Below are 13,200 nucleotides of genomic sequence, written 5' to 3'. Positions count from 1 at the left end.
CCGCCCGCCCGCGGGGGCCCGTGCGGCCGAGTGGGCCGGGGGCCTGTGCGGGGCAGGCGAGGCGGCGGTCGGGGCGGCGGGGCGGGGGCGGCGCGGCGGCGCTCGGTCCCGCGCCTCCTCCTGCCGCCGCCTCCGCCGCGGCTCGGCCGCGCTGCGCCGCCCGGGGCTCGGCGTGCGCCCGTGGAGTGCATCGGTGCCCCGGGACCCCCTCCCCGCCCGACCCCTCCGTGCCGGGCGAGCCTCCCCCGCCGGGCCCGCGGCCCGGCCCGGCCTGGCCCCGGAGTGCGGGCCGGAGGCTCCGCGCCCCCGCCGCGGGCTTGGACTCGGGTCTGCGTGGCGGGGAGCAGTTTTTAGGGTGCGGGTTTTTAGGGTGCAGAGACTCCCTTCTGGGGCGGACGCGGGCCGAGGGCCGGGGTTTCGGTGGCGTCGGGTCACCCCGGCGTGGGGCGCGGCTGCCGGCGGGAATTGTTGGGATCAACAAGGACAGCGGAAAGCAGCGGGGTGCGGTGCCAGACCACGGGTACCCCACGTAGAACACGGACCGGTCGCTCCGCAGGGACCTCTGGCACTCACGTAACAGCAGTACCGGGTGGAGGGTGGTCGCATTTTGTGCACTAGGGAAAATTGGAAATAATTTGGCATTGAAGCCTAAGATCTAGAAGTGTTTTCTCATCCTTGTCATAAAAGTTAATAAGAATTAATTTTTCTTTTTTTTTTTTTTTTTTTTAAAGGAGAGATTTGCTTTTGATCCATGGAAGATGCACCCTAAAGTTTTCAAGGAATTAGAAATTAAGTGGGTAAACTCATGGATGTGTGGAGGTACCTTCATATTGGTTGCATAATTGAGGGTCCAGGCCTCGAGGAGGTTTCTTCAAGAGGCGTTTTTAGCGTTTAAGGAAACTGGAAGGAAATGGGCTGTTGCACTTATCAAATGATGCAAATGTGACTTATCTGGCTGAGAACAGCAAATGTGTAGTGTTTATTTTGCCAATTAGCCTCTGGTTCAGCTTTGACTCCACTTTAATTTTATGCACTAGTCTTTTCTATCTTAATGCACAGGCATAAAATGTAAGTTGGGCGATGCTTGGAGTTTATGTCAGTACAGTGTTTGATAAACATGCACCCTGCAAACTTTAACTGTGTGTAATGGGTTTACCCTGGCTGGATGCCAGGCACCCACCAAAGCTGATCTGTCCTTTGCCTTCTCAGCTGGACAGGGAAGAGGAAAATACGATAAAGGTTCATGAGTTGAGATAATGACCAGGGGAGATCACTCAACTAACGGCTTAAGGGCAAACAGACTCGAATTGGGGATATTAATTTATTACCAACAAAATCAGAGCAGGATAATGAGAAGTAAAGTAAATCTTAACAAAACACATTCCCCCCACCTCTTTCTTCTTCCCAAGCTCTACCTCCTTTCCCCCAGCAGTGCAGGGAGATAGGAATGGGGTTTTGATCAACTTATGGCAGGTTTTTTCTGCTTCCGCTCAGGGAGAGTTCTTCCCCTTCTCCAGCATGGGGTCCTTCCCACAGGAGACAGTTCTCAGTTAACTTCTCCAGCATGAGTTCATCCCACAGGCAACAGTTCTCCACAAACTGCTGCAGGGTAGGTCACACTGCACAGGGGGTGCAGTCCTTCAGGCACAGCCTACTCCAATGGGGGTCCCCCAAAGGGTCACAAGGAAACCTCTTCCAGCGTGGGCCTCTCTTGCCATAGGCCTCCCATGAACTCAAAGCCTCCTCTCAGGCATCCACCTGCTCCAGCTTGTGTTTCCTCCATGGGCTGCAGGGGCACAGCTGCTTCACTATGGGCTGTACCAGGGTCTGCAGGGGAATCTTGGTTTCGGTGCCGAGAGCACCTCCTGCCCCTCCTTCTGCACTGACCTTGGTGTCAGAGTTGTTCCTCTCACATGTTCTCACCCTGCTTTTCTCTCTCTGCAATTTTACCTGCATGATTTTTTTTTTCCACTTCTCAAATATGCTGTCACAGAGGTGTTCCCACCATTCCTGATGGGCTCAGCCTTGGCCAGCAGCAGGTCCATGCTGGAGCTGGCTGGCATTGGCTCTGCTGGACATGGAAGAAGCTTCCAGCAGCTTCTCACAGAAGCCACTCCTGTAGCACCCCTGCTACCAAGACCTACCTGCATACACTCAACACACCATGATACTGAGAACAGAATGGGAACAATAATACTTGAAAAAATTATTTAATTCCATGAAGGTTATATAAAATTTGTGTAGACTCAGCCCAGACCTGGGGTTCAGGAAGGGGTCCTAAAATACTGACCTTCACGAGGTTTTTTTGAGCTTGACCATACATGTGATATTAATGTAAAATAGTCTGAACTAAATATTTTTGCCAGGATGGAAGAGGCTAAGTGAAATAATGGAGAAAGATGATGGTTAGTTCATAATCAACAACAAAATAACTCATAGATAGGTAAAAAATTGAAAAAATTATTTCTTTTTCCTTATATTTGAATTTAAGACTCTGAATTTCTTTGAAAAAGTGGAACATGTTTCCCATAGAGATTGTGAAGCCTCTGGATTTGGACATACTCAAAACCCAACTGGACACAGCCTTAAGCAACCTACTGTAGGTGACCCTGCTCTGAGCAGGAGGGCTGGGGAAGACAGTCTGCAGATGTACCTTCCAGCTTCAGTGATTCTATGATTTCTATGCTAGTTCTCCAACAAACATAAAGTGCGTAGAACATTCCAGTGAACAGCACAATATTCTGTAAGGTCATTCGTTCCAAGGACGTTTTATTCAATTTTTTGTTCACATAGGCAATGGAAATACTGAATGCCAGGCACATTGCCCCAAAGGATTCACCATAGCCAGTTGTCATTGCAGGAGAAGAGCTTCAGAAAACTTAAATGCCATTAAAAGGCAAATGGCTGGATGTTTTGCAAGAGCTGAATCCTAACTTCTTGACTGGCTGACCGTTCATCCTCTCTGTGTATAACTGTTTCACATTTACCCCCTTGTTCTTCAGCACTCGGTAGCAAGATACCAGTCTATTTTGAGTCTTCTGTGTAATTTTTGTCTTGATGGAGCCATTACCTCAGTGTCTTCTCCACTCTGGTTTCCAATAGCCACAGACACCCTGGTGTGATCAGAACCAGGGTAACTCCCATGGGTGCAGCTGTCAGGAGGGAAGCTGTGTTTGCAGCTGATATTCACGGCCTTTTCTGCTCCCACAGCCAACAGAGGTATCCAAGGACAGAACACACTTGAAAACTGCAGGTACCATAGGTGTGCTGGCACCACTTTGGAACAACAGAGCTTAACTTACCTGCAGAAATGTTTTTGTAACTTGCACTTTCTGGAATTCAGTAGGCAAAGTAAAACTACATTGTATCAGTAGAATTTCTGACCTTGACTGGTGGTTAGGTTGTGTCAGATTTGGTATACCAAACAGAGAATAGAGCTTGTAAAAAGTTTATTTTTAAAAAAGAGTTGTAAAAGTGAACAGAGCCCTTGCAGTCCAACTCTAATTTTACTTGTGATTTACTGTTCCTGTGTCTTTTTCTCTAGAGTTTGTTTTGGTGTCACTCAGAAGTAGGTACTGTGCTATATCTTTTTCCTCACAAAAGCAAATGAAGTCGGTGGTTTTGCTGAGTGTCCTCTTAAATTCACACTTGAACTTAGCAGTGATTGAGTTAGTTCTGGAGATATCTGCTGCTAATTTCACGCTTGGACATTTATTTATCACAATGGGTGTTACAATGTTGTGATTATGTTCCATCTCAGTAATCTTAAAAGCAGTTACTGTGTCTTAGCGAGTCATGAAAAATGGGTTACAGCTCCAAGTCAGTATGGCTGATGTTTTTATCCATCTTGCTGATAGTTTATTTGTCAATAAATTATAAAAATTTGTAATTAGCTATTTTCAGTCACAGTTCCTTTCTTTTTATCTTGTGTGTTAATTAGATCCTTTTCCAGGTAGTGGCAACATGCATAGCGAGCTCCATTCTGCTGAGTAACAGTCGCACATTTCTCAGCTGTAGTTTCTCTATTGCCAAGCCCCAGGTTATAAGAGAGTAACTTGAGTTTTGTCAGCTTTCTGGTGACTGTTTTGAAGGTCTTTAAGTAGACGTGTTTGCTTCTTCACCTGTGAAATAGATGAAATAGAGTTATTTTACCCTGCAGTTATGTGATCCTGTTTCAGTAACCATTTTTTGACCTTGACAAGCCCCTCTGCTGGTGATGAGGGTTCACAGTGATGTTGGCTATGTCACTGTACAGTGAACATGAGCCTGCTGAAGTTATCTTTTCCGAAGTTATGTTTTTCCTATGCAACCACAGTGATGGAAGTTGGGTAGGAAGAAAGTGAAGGGGGATTGTTCTAATTTCTCCCAGAACAGTCCTCTGTTAATGTATTCTCATGGAAATTCTGGAATAATTTTTCTGCCTTCTAGCTTCTATTTGAAACTTGTCTATAAAAAGGAAATACTGCCATTTTACCCAAGGATCTAATGTTCCGTAATGTTCTCTTTTGATTGTTAATAATATTGCAAGTGCACCAATATTTACCTGCAGTCATTGGACTAAAAAGGAAGGAGTAAGGAGGATTAACAAGATTTCTCTCAACAGTGATGTAAAGGTCTACTTCATGACTGTAGTAGCTGCTTACTTTCATGCATAATGTATTCAGAAGAGTTACACTGAAGAGGAATCCTTGTAAAAATATGTCTCAAAATGAAGGAAGTATGAGGGATAAGTGTCTTTGTATTGGTAGTTTCATCTGTAGGTCCAGATAACCCCAGAGTCTTAAAATTGAGATCAAAAAAGGAGAAGCTGTCAGACCAAAAGTCTGTAAGACCTCATAAGATGTTTCTGGTCACTAATCAGTAGGAAATGCCTAGTGAGAAGTAAAAGTATAGGAAAGTGTAGAGTTACGTGCTTTAAAATGCACTCCTGGTTGCCTTTGTCAGCAGAGGACGTAGCTGGTTCATTTATAGCAATCTCAAAAGGCTTGAGCCACTTCAGAAAGGGTGATATCAGCCAGTGCCCATTTGTCTGAGTTGGGTAATAAGCTGGCTGCCATGTTAGAGTCAGTTCTATCAAAATAATGGGAAAGAAAACATGGCATTTCTTTCATAAGGAATAAAAGGTACCAGTAGTACCAGTAAGTGTGGTTTAGGGAAAAATGATCTTGGCAGACACACCAAACTTCATTGCTTGAGTAGGTGAGAAGCTTCAGCACAACATTAATGTGTAGATGGAACAGATTTGGGTAAGATGCTTCATACTACACACATCATGTCTCTCTTACTTTCAGTATCAAACAATAAATGGCTTAAAAGCTGATGTACTGACAGTTATGAAGAAATACATAACATTGCAGAAATAACCAAGCAATTGGATTGTTCAAAGAGGTGGAACCTTAATTATGGCCCAACACTTCCATCGTGGTCTGGAAGTCATCACAGAGTCATTCATGTTTTTATTTGTGGCTGTGACAAAGTTGCTGAAAGAAGTACATATAGATGATGAGGAAAAGGCAAAAGCCCAGAAACATCACACAGACTGGATTACTTTGTAAATTGAACCACTTAAATAAGTTATGTCTTAATCTGTCCAAGTGCAAAATAAGGTGTCTAGGATTAATGAATGCAAATCATGTACCTAGAGGATATTTCTGAATCCTGGAAAGCAGAAACTTCAGAAAAGATTAAAAGAACACAATCACAAAACACCTCAAAAACAGCCTTGTTTGCAAGTGGGACAAAAAGGGATGGTGCTATCTGAGGATGCTCACAGTGGAGTGTGAGTAGAAATAGGTGAGTTTGTATCTGCTGGGTCATGTTTTTTATATAGATCAAGAACTGGAGAGGCCACAAAGAGTTATAAAAGAATTCAAGTATTTAAAAAGTCTTTATCTGTTTAATGCCAACAAGAACAAAAAAGTAGGCTTGAATCATATAGTGCTTTACTGGTAATAGGAATTCAGTCTGAAGAGAGATGTGGATAGCTGGAGTTTAAACAAGATAGATCAAACAAACAAAAAAAAGCCTTGCCTCCCTGAATGATAAATGGTGATCAACCACAAGCAAAATATAATGGACAGGACGAGTCTTCTCCTCTCAATGCCTTCACCTCCAGATTGGTTGGACTTCCCAGCATTTCTGCCCAAGTCCTTTGGTTCACAAAGGAGTGAGTGAAATTTAATGGCTTATGCCATAGAGAAATTGGTATTAGGCCATCTTTTACAATCCTCCACTGCCCCTTCACAAGTGGAAGCAGGTAAAGGTATCTAGAAGAATATAGTTTCATGGAGTCCTATTTTTTAGTAGACATGATTTCTATCTGAGAATAGTTTCAAGTAATTTTTTTTGCTCTGTCAAGACATGCCCAGGCCTAGTTACTCCTAGTGGTAGATTTTCTTGTCCATTTTATTGTGTTCATTGCGCTGTTTAGGATTTCTCAAGAATTGTCCACACATTAATTTGTGTTTGTAAGTGAAACTACTGTAATTATCCAATACAAACCTGTGAATTCTGTAGAGTCCTCTACTCCATGTCCATGCTGAGGTGCTTGCTCTCAGACAGCAATGCCTGTTTCTCCCCTCCCTTTTTTATTCTAGAATATTAAAGAATTGATATTTCCAGATATTGCCAAGCCTTTAATGGCAGACTGATACCCTATTTCTGGTTGGTTTTGCTGCTGGTTTAGGAAAGGGTCTTTCCCTGGCCACAACAAGCACATACTGCCATCACTAGTCCTTCATTATCCCTTAGCAACCATTTGGTCCTTCACAAAATAATGTCCAGGCTAGATGGTCTCAAGAGTTTTTGTGCAAGACCAGTGAAGAATGGGCTGTGACCCAGAGAAGGAAATGCAGCAGGAATTACTGGATCACTGCCTCTGTGCCAAACATAGCTCTGAAAAGAAGGTTTCTTAACTCCTCTCACCTGGGGCAAAAATCAGTGAGAAAAGAGTTGCTGGAACCTCTCAAAGCAGCACTGGTTATTGCTGTCTGCTGTGACAGAGGCCTGTGGTCACACATAAAATCTCAGTGGATGAAGCAGAGCCCCTTGAAATTCCCTACAGATAATTGAAGACAGGTCACATTATTTGGAATTCACAGGGTGTTTATCCACAGTATGAAGTGTTGCACCATGTTATATCTGAGAACCAGCATCATAGAATTAAACAAAATCACAGCATAGGAGAGGTGCAGTGAGACCAAAAGAACTTGAGGTGCTCCAAGCTGTGAAGCCGTCTTATGAGGAGTTGGGGCTTGGCATTCATGTTGTACAGGGGAATGAGAGGCCTACGTGATTAATCTTTCTGGTGGGTAGGAGGTGCCAAGACTATGCCCAGGTCTCAATCAGTGTGGCAAGTGCTTTATAACCTTGCATTTGTCCCCAGAGGCATGGTTCACAGAATCTCAGAATGGTTTGGGTTGGAAGAGCCCTTAAAGATCATCTAGATTCAACCTTCTCCACCAGTAGTGAAGTGCCCTTTCACTACACCAGGTTGTTTGTCATTGTTGGTGGCAAGCAGAGGCTTCCCGTTCCCTGGCCTTCTCTGTCAGAAAGATCTGCCTTGTTGAAGACACAGAACTCCAAGAGAGTCATGTGCTGTGTTCCCCAGCTTCAGCAACTGCCCATCCTTGGTTTGCTGCAAGACCTGCTCCCACCGGGCAGTATCCTCACCGTGGAGCTCGAGCATGAGACTGCTGCAGCTTGGTGTGCTGCCCATCGCCATCCCTTGGGAGCCTGTGAAGGGGCTTTGACCCATCCATCTGCACTTTTCTAATTACTGCTGGTGTTCAGGGTGCTCCCTGAGAGAGCTGAAGAAAGAACTGGCTTGGTGTTGGCAGGAAGCTTCATATAGTTTCTGGGAAGTGAGGCTTGGAAAGGGGCCCAGGCTGTCACAGTGCCTGTGTTTTGGGAAGCATCTGGCCTGATGTCTGTTGGAACAAATGGTTGCCCACTGAGACAGGCACGTTACAGCCAGCACTGCACATGCAGACAAAGCCACCAACTCACTTCAGCCCGTGATGCCTGGGGACAAAAGTGCCATATGCACTTGTCTCCAATTCTACGGTGAATTTAGACAACCAGAGTTGGGATGCACACTGAACTGCCCATGCATACAGGCAGCCACAATGCTTTGGAACCAAAGGCTTGAGGGTAAAGAAAGATGAATGAAGCTGTAAGAAATACGTTCTTTGATAAGGAAACTAGTTGCAACGAATGAAGTAATGAAACAAAGGTTGACCTTTACAATTGTGTGTTAGTACACAGAATTCTTTTGAAGAAATTGACATTAAAATGCTCATTAAATAAAGCAAAAAAAAAATCTTTCAAAAGTTTTCATGGCATTATAACACAATTTTACCAAGCCTCAACATTGCTGGGATCTATGTAACCCTGAAAAATAAGGTATTGGAGGAATATCTGTAAAACAACCATGGCAACGGTCTTTTGGAGAAATTTCTTCATGATAAGTCTGGAATATTGGATAGCAAAGGAGTGGAAAATACACAAACTGAACAGTAAAACATGATCAGAGAATCTTATTTGTTGCTTGGGGTCTGAAAACTGTATTTGAACTTAAACTTTCTAATGGTTCCTACTTATAAAAGAAAGAGTATTTAAAAAATATGTTCAGATATACCAGGCTGATGACCGACTGACATGCTTTTTATTCCAATATTATCATGTATCTTAGACAACCCTGTTCAGTGTAAGACCGTGTCCCATGGTGTTGGGACCCAGAAGAGGAAAGCAAGGCTCTTGTGTTTGGTCTGTCTGTGCTGTGCCACACAGGATAGTTGTAAAGAAAGATCAGAAGAGGGTCCAGATATTCAGACTATGTCTTTTCTCTTTCAGTCAGACAAAGTCAGTAGATTAGAACTGACCTAAAAATGTTTAAGTGAAAATGTTGTAAGGCCAGTATGAAATCTCTACAGCTGCATGTATCTCAGATAAACTCTCTACTTTAAAATACCAGCAATGTGCAGTGTAGTGTCACTGACTCTGAAGCTGTCTGACATTTTGCATTGTACAGGTTTTCAGTTGCTCGTAAAACTTTGCCAGCTTTCACAAGTCTGAAATTTTCCCTAAGGGGTGTTGGCCTCAAACTGAATTTTTTGTGAAGACTCCAGACACAGTTTTTTCAGCTGTCTCAATCAAAATGTGGATTATTTGCCCTTGTAGAGAAAAGAAAAAGAAGAAATAGAAAAAGAAAAGGAAAGAAAAAGAAGAAAGAAAAAAGAAAGGAAAAGAAGAAAAGGAAAGAGGAAGAAGAAAAAGGAAAGATAAAACAAAAGGAAAGGAAAGAAGAAAATGGAAAAGCAAGAACAGTTTGGTTGGGGTTTTTTTTCTTTAATTGAAAAGCGAAATAAAAAATGGTGAATACAGATCTTACATTTAAACAGCAGGGTGCTCCTTATGTTGAGCAGGAGTCACTTGTATCCTGTGGAGAACTGGTAAGTTACTTGTCTGCATTAAAATCTCTGACATGTCTTGGTTTTCAAATATTCAATAGACTTCTTAATAATCAGTTGTATTTAGTTGTCAAAGGAAGGCTTTCACAGGCAATTTTATTTCTAGTGCAAGCTTAAAGGAATTTTGTAATTGGGTAGGACTGTTAATTATTTGTTCTACAATTTGAAATAACATCTTTAAGTTTGAACTCTTATTGGTTGTGGGGGCGAGGAAGGGAGTGGACACAAAAAAATTCCATGATTTCCTCAATGATTCTGTAAACTCACATTTCATTTACCGTGTTTGCCCATGAATCAAAGATGTGGCCTGGAGTTGTTGGTGAGTCCATGTAACAAAGGTAAAGGACTGGTAAATGTTCAACCTGATACATTGTTAGAACTCAGCACTGATGGATCTTGGAAAAAAAAAAGGGTAAAGAAGATTCGAAGTGTAGAGTTCCTTTTCTCGTCTTGTAGATGGCCTCGAGGGTTATCTGCTTGGGTGACTGTATAAGCACTGTGTTTTGAAATAGAAACAGCCTCTCCCTGTTTCTCTAGGAAATCATTTAACGAGAGAACAGGACACTACAATCCAAACCATTACACTGAGGGAGCAACATTTTGGGGGAGACTTTAATGGGACAACACTGATTTTTAGCGTTTGCCAGTTCAAAGCTGTGTTATTTGGTCTGTATCCAGCAAAGCTCTTCTGTAGCTACATTGCCTGTACTCCCTTTGAATGGATGGGAGCCAGTGATCAGCTTCTACCTGGAGCAGCTTTCCCCAGTCCATAAAGTAGACAGGTTGCTCTGGAACGTACCAAGAGTCCACTTTCCTGTGATGTTATGTGTCAAAACAGACACCTTCCCATAAGGGTCAAAATGCTTTCAAAGACAAAATGTCAGGTTTTAACTGCAAAAATAAATTCCCAGCATGAACACACGCGTTGGTAGACCAGCAACAGTGTGAGGTTGCAAGGAATTTAAAGGAGGAATTTAGCTTTCAGAAAAATGGAAGTAATTTAAGATCACGGTTTCCAAAACACTTAATGCATTAGCTCACCTTCAAGTGCCCAGTGGTCCCAGCAGTGTTCACAGGACAATTGGTGTGCCTGAAGCACACAAGTGCATGGTTTACAGTGCTGTACCAGTGTTTGCTAGCTCGGCATGTTTAAAACGTGTGCTAACAGACAACGAGGCAAGAGGCAAGGAGCCAAAACCATATGGAGAATATGTGAATGCTTGTGATTGCTGTGGAAGGACTAATTACACCCCCATACCTCTTTCTGATGTGAAGTAGGACTCCATGTTAGATTTTTAAAGTATTAAGTTGTATACAATTACTGCCAACACAATTAATGGGGGACAATTTAAAGAAATAAAAATAATTGTTGCTAAATTTTGTTATCAACGGCATTTTGGCTGTAGCCAATAAAAAGTACGAAAAATTATTCTATTTCTGTATGCCCAGTGCTAGTCACCAAGGTTAAAAAAAGCTGTTTTAATGAAAACTTGCAAAAGCTGAGACTTAACTCTGTTGTGTGGTAGTTAGGATGATGTTGCAAATGAAGTATTTTGAGATATATAATAGATTACCTAATCAAATAGATGATTAAGCAAAACCAGGAAGAGAAATGAGTTCAGAGAACCCTGAGGCACATTTGCAGGAGAAAACACTTTTCAGGTCTTCACTGAACACCAAATAAATGAAAATAACTGAACATAGAAAAGTGTAATGTTTGGCAGGGGAAGGGGCTTTTTAAATAACATAATGAATCCAGTCTAGTATGTTGGAGTTCTTTATAAATGCCCACACAGAGGCAAAAAAGGAGAGCTGCTGCTGTGATTCATTTGAATCCTTAGGATTGTGTAACATGAGACTCAATTAAATGAATCTTGGTTCCCCCCCCTCCCCCCCCAACTATACTGAAATATTCAAAAAAGTCTACTAGACTTTGCAAAGAAACTGCTTAAACTGAAAAGTTTTAGAAATGTGTAGCCTGCAATTTCTTAATGAAGCCTTCCTCAACACAAGTAAATATTATGTATATTAACGTTACTGCAACTAAAATATTTCAACAGTTTTAATCTGTTTGAGCACAGTGTTCTAGTTTCCTGTTTTATAAAAGACATTAAGGAATATGTATTTATTTAAATATTTGAGGTAATTCCTTGCACGAAATGTCTGTTCCTTGGTAACAAAATTCTCTTGCTAATTTGTTCTTTCTGTGCCCATGTTAGGAGACTTGTTGGTTTGGTTTTTCATCCTTTCAGGGTGAGAAAGGAGAATTTATTTACATATCACACAGTTTTGACTGTTACAGCTGCTCTGTTAATTCACCATAAACCAAAATGTCTGTAAAAATGGTTATTCTAGTTGGATTTTTAGTCTGGAAAAGTATGAAACGTGCACTTTTACTACACCACTGGGATGGACTGGAGATGTGTGGAACATTCGATGAGCTTTACAGAAACAAAAGCAGCAACACGAAGCCAGAGCCCATTAGTAATTTTGACACTATGGTGAGTGAAGATCAGCCATTAAGCCAACTGTGCCAAAAGAATTGTGTCAGTGGGAGAACTGATGACCAAGGAGTGGTGTCCACAGGGTCAGGTGATGTCAGGAGAAGGCGACTGGGCGTTGTGGATGTCCGTGGGCCGAGCCACGGCCAGGACAGGGCGGGAGCTGGGGAGGGCAGTCGGGGCTGTGGGGGGTTAAGGGAGGGCACGCGTTTCAAACTATCAATGTTTAACCCCAGCCTGGCAGCAAGAAGTGACCCGGGACGGCAGGGGCGGCGGAGCTGGGACTTTACACTGGCAGAAGCACTGATGGGAAACGGGAACGGGACAGAAGTTTAAACCTTTGCTGTGGGCAGTCTGGAGGCTCATCCACATGACTCAGCATGGAAAAGCAGCAGGAACCCTCTCTGCAGCAGTGAGCTAGAAGGAAGCCCTTTTGAAACTACTACAAAACGAATACGATAAAAACGTAACTTTAAAATGGTTTTGGATTTCGTGTATACTCGGGACGAATCAGCAAAGGTGTTAACTCAAGTTTTTTTCTTCACCCTTTCAGAACAAAAATTTGGTATTTGGGTGGAAATGGCATTTCCCAAATACACGCTGATGTCTCAGAAATAACTGACACAATACTTCAACTTTGTACAACTGCACAAGATATCTACATGTTGGTGTACCCACCCCATTTGAATGCGAATGCACACCTCTGTTCAGGTAGCTAAGTATGACCTAAGAAGGGTAAAAAAATAAAACCTTTCTGAAGAAAATCCTTGATAAAGTGAGAAAGCTCACAATGCATCTGTCATTATTTTCATCCTGGCCAAGAAAATCAAAGTAATTTTCAACTTCCTTAGCTGTACCTGATACTGTTTTCTCTTGTCATCCAACATTTCAGCACAACAGTTCAGTGACTGAGGAGGGGGTGGTACACACATCAGCACACAATGTATTTGCACTTACACTGTTCACATCTGTCTCTCCAATGCTGCACAGACATGTTCCATGTATTCAGCAGTCTCAAAATCCCATTACTCATCACTCATGTCAGCAGTCAAAGCTTTCCATTAGAGGAAATTTAACATTTGGTGGCAGAAAAAGAACTCTGTATGTGATCTGCACCCCCTAGGCCCTCATCCTGGTGTGACAGGATATGCAGCACAGTGTAGAAAGAAGTGATCCTTGAGAGAGCCTCACCCTGCCTGGAAAAGCCACTGGGAAAGGAGGTCGATGCA

General features: G+C 42.7%; 2 long non-coding RNA genes across 2 annotated transcripts; both read left to right on the top strand.

Moving 5' to 3' along the window:
• The first annotated feature begins 14 nt into the window (after positions 1-14).
• Positions 15-3,453, top strand: LOC136358128 (uncharacterized). Its single transcript, XR_010743009.1, has 2 exons — positions 15-1,523; positions 1,570-3,453. It is a non-coding gene; the product is annotated as an uncharacterized lncRNA (long non-coding RNA).
• Positions 3,454-6,021: 2,568 nt separating this feature from the next.
• On the top strand, positions 6,022-12,452 carry LOC136358127 (uncharacterized). The gene is made up of 3 exons (XR_010743008.1): positions 6,022-9,452; positions 11,826-11,971; positions 12,208-12,452. It is a non-coding gene; the product is annotated as an uncharacterized lncRNA (long non-coding RNA).
• Positions 12,453-13,200: the final 748 nt, after the last annotated feature.

Source organism: Sylvia atricapilla, chromosome 2 (genome assembly GCF_009819655.1).
Source record: "Sylvia atricapilla isolate bSylAtr1 chromosome 2, bSylAtr1.pri, whole genome shotgun sequence".
NCBI lineage: Eukaryota > Metazoa > Chordata > Aves > Passeriformes > Sylviidae > Sylvia > Sylvia atricapilla.
The sequence above is the reverse complement of the archived record's forward strand: the minus strand, read 5'-3'. Positions and strand labels throughout refer to the sequence as shown.